The sequence below is a fragment of the Lagenorhynchus albirostris genome, chromosome 16 (assembly GCF_949774975.1).
Source record: "Lagenorhynchus albirostris chromosome 16, mLagAlb1.1, whole genome shotgun sequence".
In the NCBI taxonomy this organism is placed as follows: domain Eukaryota; kingdom Metazoa; phylum Chordata; class Mammalia; order Artiodactyla; family Delphinidae; genus Lagenorhynchus; species Lagenorhynchus albirostris.
In genome coordinates, this window is record NC_083110.1 from 52,179,083 (window position 1) to 52,187,429 (window position 8,347).

Here is an 8,347-nt window from a genome sequence, read left to right on the forward strand (position 1 = left end):
AAGTGAACTTAAAAACCTTCCTAGAAACCTTTTCCCCTGGCTGGATTCACTGTAGGTTCTGCCCTTCCCAACAATTCACACCTCAAGTTTGAGGCGGGCCAAGTGCGTGGAAAGGGAACTGGGTTGAGTACGAAGACCTGGGTTGCTGACTTGCCACTAGCCTCCTAACTGGGCTCTGCCCCCCTCCCCCTGGAGTACGTCTCCTCGCCAGATCAGACCACATCTCCTTGTCCACTGGGTCCCCCACTTCTCTCTGAGTAAAGCTGTAATGCCTAAAATGCTTGTAGGGCCACCCACAGAATGGCCCCAACTCCCTCTCTGATCTCATCTCCTTGTGCTGCTCCCAGCCCACACTGGCCTGTTGCTTCTGCCTCAAAGGCTTTGCGTCAGGGCCTCTGGAATGCTTTTCTCCCAGACATCCTAAGGCTCGCCCTTTGTTCAGATGTCATCATCTCAGTTAGGCCATCTCTGAAAGCCCTATTTAAAACCTCCTCTCTAGAACACCCTGTCACCTTCCTCTGCTTTTATTTTCCCATTGTATTTATCACCATCTGACATACTCAATATTTCACTTATTTGTACTCCCCGGTCACCCCTAAGCATTAGTTCCCCAGTGGCAGGGGTTTTTATCTGTTTGGATCACTGCTGTATCCCAGCGCCTAATAATAGTGCCTAGTACATAGTATTTAATGAACTCAATACATTGGCCAACCTTATGACCTTTGGGTCCCAGGTTCTTCATAGTTTTCTTGGCTCCAATTCATCCTGGCACCTGAGCCCCAGTGTTCTGTCTCTTTGTGATCCTGGCCTACCTACCCAGAAGCCCTGTGCACAGATGTACACATAAAAGGATTATCTTACTTGTCCAGTTGTGTCACAGCACAAATGCCTGGTTTGGGAATGGTTTGCTTGAATTTAGAAATCAGAGTCGTTTTATGTCATCTATCCATCCCTCTCATCTTGCATCCTCATATTCTTTTTTTGTTTTAATCGAAGTATAGTTGATTTACAATGTGTTAGTTTCAGGTGTATAGCAAAGTGATTCAGATATATATGCTTTTTCAGATTCTTTTCCATTAGAGGTTATAACAAAATATTGAATATAGTTCCCTGTGTTATACAGCAGGTCCCTGTTGTTTATCTATTTTATAGATAGTAGTGTGTATCTGTTAATCCCAAACTCCCAATTTATCCCCCCGACTCCCCATCCTGGTATTCTTTTTTTTTTTCTAATTTATTTAATTTACTTTTGGCTGCGTTGTCTTCGTTGCTGCGCGCAGGCTTTCTCTAGCTGTGGCGAGCGGGGGCTACTCCTCGTTGCGGTGCGAGGCCTTCTCACTGCAGTGGCTTCTCTTGCTGTGGAGCGCAGGCTCTAGACATCTTGATGTTCTTGAATCTGAGAAAAAGGAATGTGGAGTTACAGCCAGGAGTCAACTACCTGCTTCATCGAAGCCAAAAATTATACCCTCTTTGATTAAGATTCTCCTGATTTAAAAACATGCTTGTGTTTCAAGTCCCTGCAGAATTTGGGAGAATCGCCAAATTCTGGGTCTGCCCTAAGATGGGTAGAAGTTTTGAATATTTTGTGTCCTAGGAAGAGAAAAAGGTTGAAGAGCCACAGCTTCTGTGCTCCCCAAAGGTGGGAACTGCCTCTCGTTCATCCCCAGGTGTCCTGCTAGCATGGACCTGATACATCGTGGGTGCCAATAGTGCTTATTCTATACAATATTCTTTTCAGATATAGGGCAGAAGTACATAGGTTACTTCATTTAGTTATTAAATGTTGTCAGTTGCAGTCTGGCTCTACATAACAAGAGCTATAAAACAGTCAGCACTCTGACCAGGCCATCCCCTTTCTGGGTACTAATTCCAAGGACATAATTTAAAAGAAGAGGTAAAAGTTTTATGTACAAAGATATTTATAGCCACATTATTTATAATGACAAAAAAACTGGCATTAAGCAGCAACAGAAAAGTGGCTAAATATGGTATGGCCATATGAGGGAATAGTATGCAGCATAAAAATGATAATCATGAAGTCTAAGAGGGACTTCCCTGGTGGTCCAGTGTTTAAGACTCCACGTTCCCAATGCAGGGCACCTGGGTTTGATCCCTGGTCAGGGAACTACATCCCGCACGCCATAACTAAGAGCCCGCGTGCTGCAGCTAAGATCCGATGCAGCTAAATAAATAAATAAATATTTTAAAAAAGACTGAGAAGGCAGGGAAATGTGTTTTCAAGATATGTAAAAAAGAGTGGAACAAAATTATTGGTAAACCAGTTATTATTTGTAAACAAAATTATAGATTTCATGTTAAAAAATAAAAATTATGTCTACCTATTGCCCAAAATTAGGAGAAAGTACAAAAACGAACTTTGTATTGGAAGATGGAATTGGAGAAAAATTTTTTAAATAATTTCTTCTAACAATGATGTAAAGTTTTCAAAGCAAAAATCAATTAAATGGCCTCAACTCCTTGGAGGCAGACTAAATGCTAGTCTTTCTGGGGGTAGGGAACCTCATCTTCTATCTTTTTGATCTCCCTCTCCCTGCTCCAGCAAGCCAGCTCTGAGCTGGGCACACAGCATGTACTCAGAAAATACCCAGTGATGGACTGAGAGCTCTGACCCCCAAACACAAGCAACCTTGTTTTATCTTAAACACCATTATTTATTAATCCAAACTCTGCAATTCCCTCACTGGCCACCCTTGACTCCTACTGAGTACAAGTTGAATGGCCTTAAGCAACTTCTCTGAACTTCAGTTGCCTTGTCTATTATTATTATAATGAATTCCATGAAAGTTTTTTGACCCTAAACAGCCTACATCAAAATACCTGCATATGAGGGGGGTGCAGGTGGGGTAGAGAGGATGCTGAAGAAATGGAAGCAAGGACAGTAAGAGGACAGAGGAGCAATGGTCTAGGAAGTCAGGGGATAGTGGTTATGTCCACCTCTCAGGCCAGTTTAACAAGGTGGACAGGGTGGGTGGCATCTGCTGGCGGATTCCTCCCCCACCATCGGGCTTCTGCAGAGCTGGCTACTCCCACACCCAGGGTGCCACTGCCAGGACCCTCCAGAGCCACTGTGCTGAGGGAATAACAGCCCCATTTCTTTTTTTTTTTTTTTCAGCCCCATTTCTTAAGGACAGTGAGAGTAGGACTGTACTAGCCTTTACATACGGACTTACTTAATCTCCAGGACAAGTCCTGGATCCGCTCAGGGGACTGCAGAGCTCCCATTCCTGGAGATCGCGGCCATGACCCCTCCCCCCTCTGGGACTGAGCCTTGACCCAAGAGGGAGCGTAGGTGACTCCCAGACTCCAAGCCTCCATTGGGATCTGCGGCCGGCTCTGCCCAGGGGCTAGAGAGCCGGAAGCGGCCAACTGGGCTCAGGGCGCAGCGGCTTCCCCATCCCCAAACCGGTGCAGCTGCCCGGGGTGCCCTGGTCAAATGACATCACAGCGATTTGTTTCTTCTTTCTCTAAAAAGAACCGAAACCCAAGCTCAGAAGCTTGCAAAACAAAGCATCTTTTCCCGGTAGGTCCTATCCCCACTGTCTGGTCCCCATCAACCCTCAGCCCCGCTCCCAGGGTCAGCGCGTCCTGTCCTGGGATCCCACGCGCGGCTGGTCCCACTACACTCCAGGACGGCTGACCGGGGGGAGGTGCCCTCGGCTGAGCCAGGGACTGGTCAGGGAATCGGACGCCCAATTTTTTTACTTTCTCCCGCTTTCTGCTCTGGCCCCAGGGGGAGGGGTGGATGGTGGGTGGGGTGAAGGGGTGGGATCCTGAAGTGGCCGTTTGGGATTGGGCGCCTGTCGGATTCCACACGGAGCATGCTCTGTGGAGCGTCGGGCCCTAAGGATACCTGGACACCTGACCTGGCTGAAGTCCCCTCCTGGCTGATAAAGGTGTGGACAGATGAATTGGCAGATCTAAGGCCTGCCGTGTGCCTAGCAGACAGGAAGCTGTTTTGTCCACCTGCCTCCTGGATCCCTGGACACGTGGCACAAAAATCATCAAGTCATCAAAGAGGCTGGACCACTACCATTTCTCAAGCATCCCTGAATATTAAAAGAAGAAATTCCAAAACAAGATCATAGATAAAGTGGTTCATATTAAGCATACATACTGGAAAAGTTAAGACAAAAAGACAATGTCATGTAATAGTGTTGTTCACAAGATAATTAATGGATTAATAAAAAATATGATTTACCTCCTGATACCTAAATTTAAAGTTGTATGATTAACATATTTCATTGCTGTTATTATATTTCAATGGCTTTATATGTAACCTCACAGGGAAAAACTTCAAAAGTCTAAATCTGAATCTTTAGCGTACATGGACCTACCCGTTGGTCACCTCCCCCCAAAAGAGGAAGAGTGGCTTGGGGTCAGAGTCACCCAACAGACCCTAGTCCAATACCCAGTCAATAAACATTGTCCCCATTACTAAACAGTGACTATGAGAGTGTGTGCTAGGAACTTGACATATATTGTATTTCATCCACACAATAGCCCAGTGAAGTATTGTGATGCCCTTTTAAAATATATATATATATATATATATATATATATATTTTTTTTTTTTTTTTTGGCTGCGTTGGGTCTTAGTTGTGGCACACGGGCTCCTCTCTAGTTGTGGCCGCATGGGTTTTCTCTCTCTAGTTGTGGTGTGCGGGCTCTAGGGCGCATGGGCTTTGTAGTTTTTGGCATGCGGGATCTCTCATTGAGGTGCGCAAGCTCAGTAGTTGTGGCACGTGGGCTTAGTTGCCCCGTAGCATGTGGGATCTTAGTTCCCCGACCAGGGATCGAACCCGTGTCTGCTGCATTGGAAGGCGGATTCTTTACCACTGGGCCACCAGGGAAGTCCCGTGATGCTCAGAGGAAGCTGAGGCACTGATGCGCTGCCCAGGTCCCCCTTCATGGAAGGACTTATTTTTCCAGTTCCTGGGAGGTGGACAGCCTTCAACTTTTAGCCCCCTTAGGGACTGCCCCTGCCGCAGAGAGCAGCCTTGCCCACGGGCATGCCCTACCCCAGACTGCCTGCATTCAATGACTGATCTTGGGATAAAAGACCAGCCATTTGGGCCCAACATGGGACAACTCTGTTGGGTCATTATGGCTCCAGAGATCCCTGTAGCTCAGCTTCTCCCTCTGCCCAATCCAGCTTCCTCTCCCTCCCTCTCCCAGGCACTGAGCCCAAGGGCTCTCCTTAATAAACATCCTGCTTAGACACTCTGTCTCTGGAACCAGAGAACTCAGCCTGCAATAGGCCCAGAGAGGTCAAGAGACTTCCCTAAAATCACTCAGTAACCAAGTAACAGAGAAAAGTCTGGGCTGGGGAAGCAGAGGAGGAGCTACAGGGTCCAGAGGACTTTGTAACAGAAAAAGGGAGGAACAGGAGGTTATTCAGGGGTTCCTAGGATCCCAGGAGACACCTCATGTCCACAATTCATGGAGGGCCCAAGGGCCAGATCTTCCTTCTCCACTAACAGGGGCACCCACAGCCCAAGTGTCAGCAACTCAACTAGACTAGAAGTCTTTGGGGGATGGCTTTTTGGACTTCCCCCTTGGAGGAAGTAGAAATTGAGATAAGCTTTAAAAGTATGAAGAAATATGGAGGCAGAAAGGCCATACTGAGCAGCAGAAACAGAGCAAAGTAGTAGGAAGGGTGGGGGATGGTCTGGTGAAACAGCATTATTGGGTGATGGGCAGCCTGGAAAATTCTGTGGGGTGGGCTCTGAGTGCCAGAGGCCTGCTGTGGTGTGCAGTGGGGACAGGCAAAAGCTTTCCGTTCATCTCATCTCATTCCTCCCATTCCAACTGTTCTCTCTCTCTCTCTGTGACCTCCTCCCCCAAATCCATTTCTTCTCAGGGTTTGATCGTGGTGCTGGCCTGGTCTGGCCATGGCTGATACTGAAACTGACTATTTATAGCATTTGAGGACAGATAGAGCGGCAGGGCCAGTTTCCATGACGCCAGGGCTCCCGGAGTTTGGCTTCCTCTCTGTTGGGTCTCCACCCGCTCGCTCTGGGTCTGTCTTCTATTATCTCTGATGCTCTGCTTCTGTGTGGTCATTTCTTGGGTAGCATCAGGGCTGCTGCTGGGTACGCTAGCAATGATAACTGACTTCAGATACCACACCTGGACACCCCACTCCTTGTATTAGACCACATTCCAGGCTGAGGAGATGTCTCAGCCATCACTGCTGGGTGATGAGCGTGGGGTCTTCTTCTACTTCCAGGACTAGCCACCTAGCCTCTGCCTTGAGCTCCTACCCACTGACCACCTGAGGTTATGAATCCCAGAGGGTAGGAAGAGAAGATACAAATTACAAAAGTCTAGAGGTAGACTTACAAAAAGAGGCCAGAAAAAAATTAAGGTGGAAAAATGACCATGAAGACCTGTGCTATCCAGCCAGACATTAGCTCCTACTTTGGGTCTTGGAAGCATGCTAAAAAGAGAGTTCTGTCATTGGTCAGTTGCGAGGATTTGACAAACTACTTAGCCTATTGGGGCTGTTTCTTCTGTTTTAGTCAACAACTATCTACTGAATACTCCCCATTTACTATGTGCTGTTCTGTGCACTAAAAAATCAACAACAAACAAAACAGACGAAAATTTTCTCCCTCGTGGAGCTTACATTTTAGTGTAAGGGACAAACAAAATAAATAAGTAAACTATGGGTATACGTTTATGTAGGTGTGTGTGTATTAAATAACTATGTATATCTATGCGTATTTGCATGCATGTTTTCCTGCCAAAAGGGCCTAGAAGCAAAGATACTCCAGAGCAATGAGTACGCTTGCTTTCCTGAACTTGGTTTCTAAATGCCATAAAAAGAACCAGGGCTTCTTAAGGAAATTCTAGGGCTGCAGCAGGATAGGGACAAGAGGAGCCCGGATTCGCTTTTTATGCAGAGAGCATGAAAGTGCTTGAATAAGTGGTGGGCGTATTGCAGGAGAAGGAAATGTCACATCCTGGGATCTGCAGGAGTCCTTAGGGTGGACCCAAGTGAGGGTTCTTGGTCTCGTAAGCAGGAAAGAATTCAAAAGCAGCCAGAGTAAAGGGAAAGCAAATTGATTTAGAGAGATACACATTTCATAGGCAGAATGTGGACTGTCAAAAAGTGAGAGCGGCCCTGGGGCATGGGTTCGTCGGTTTTTATAGGTTAAGTAGTTTCATAGGCCAACGAGTGGGAGGAATCTTCTTGCTATGTCAGGGCATGGTAGGGATTTCCCAGGAACTGGGCCACTGCCCACTTTTTGGCCTTTTTTGGTCCTCCCCGGAACTGTCATGCTGTAAGGGGGAGTGCTTTTAGTATTACAATGAAGGTATAATGAGCTAAAGGTCAATGACTGGACTATTCTCAAAGCCACCTTGGTTTCAACTTATTCCAGCTGGTCTTTATCACATTCCAACAGCTGCACCCCTTCTTCATTATCTAGCGTTTGTGTCCTGCCCCTTCCCTCCTGTCTCATTCCCTGCTCAGAGATTTTACTCCCATATTCTTATGGGAAGCAGAAGGGCAATGGTCCGTCTTCTGTAGCTGCTTCAGAGCTGAGCAGGGGCATTGACCCTGCCTGTCAGGGAGTAAAAAATCTCTGGATTTTTACTGTCCCCTGTCCCCAGGGGCAGGACAGCTTCTTGTTTTAAGTCAGAGGGAGGTATGGGTTGAAATCCTTGCATAGCCATCATTTTGATGTGGAACTGTTGTAACCCAGAAGACACGAACTTTACCAAGAGGTTAAAGAGGCAGGGTCCAAAGGAGAGGAGGAGTATGACCACAACTGGACCCAGGAGGGGCAGGAACCAAGTAAGGCTAGGGAGGGTGCTCTTAATAGTAGACCAGATGGCATTAGGGTCTGTCCCCTGGTTGTGGTGGTATAACCATGATGCCTGTTAATAAATCTTTTTGATGTTCATCTTGATCTGGCCCGAGTTATTAACGTAGGTACAGCAGGTTTTGTTTATAACCACACAAATACCACCCTGCTCATCCAGGAAGTAATCCAACGCCAATCTATTGCCCATGACCACATTGCCCAGTGAGTTTAAAGAAGTTGAAAGTCTATTTAGGGCATTGCCAGTGGTCAGGGCTAGGCTTTCTAAAGTGTTAGTTAGATTTTCTAGGGTTATGTCACGGAAGGCAAAGCCTTCCCATGGAGCTGTCAATCCCCCTGCCAGTCCTATTCCTGCTAATATTAATCCGATGGCCCTCTTGGGACTGTATTGAGTATTATTATGAACTGTGACTGTGAATGGGACCAAGTGTCCTAATGTACCCTCTCTCTAGTGCCACACATTATGGATATAAGGATAAGCATTTACAAAGGGGCCA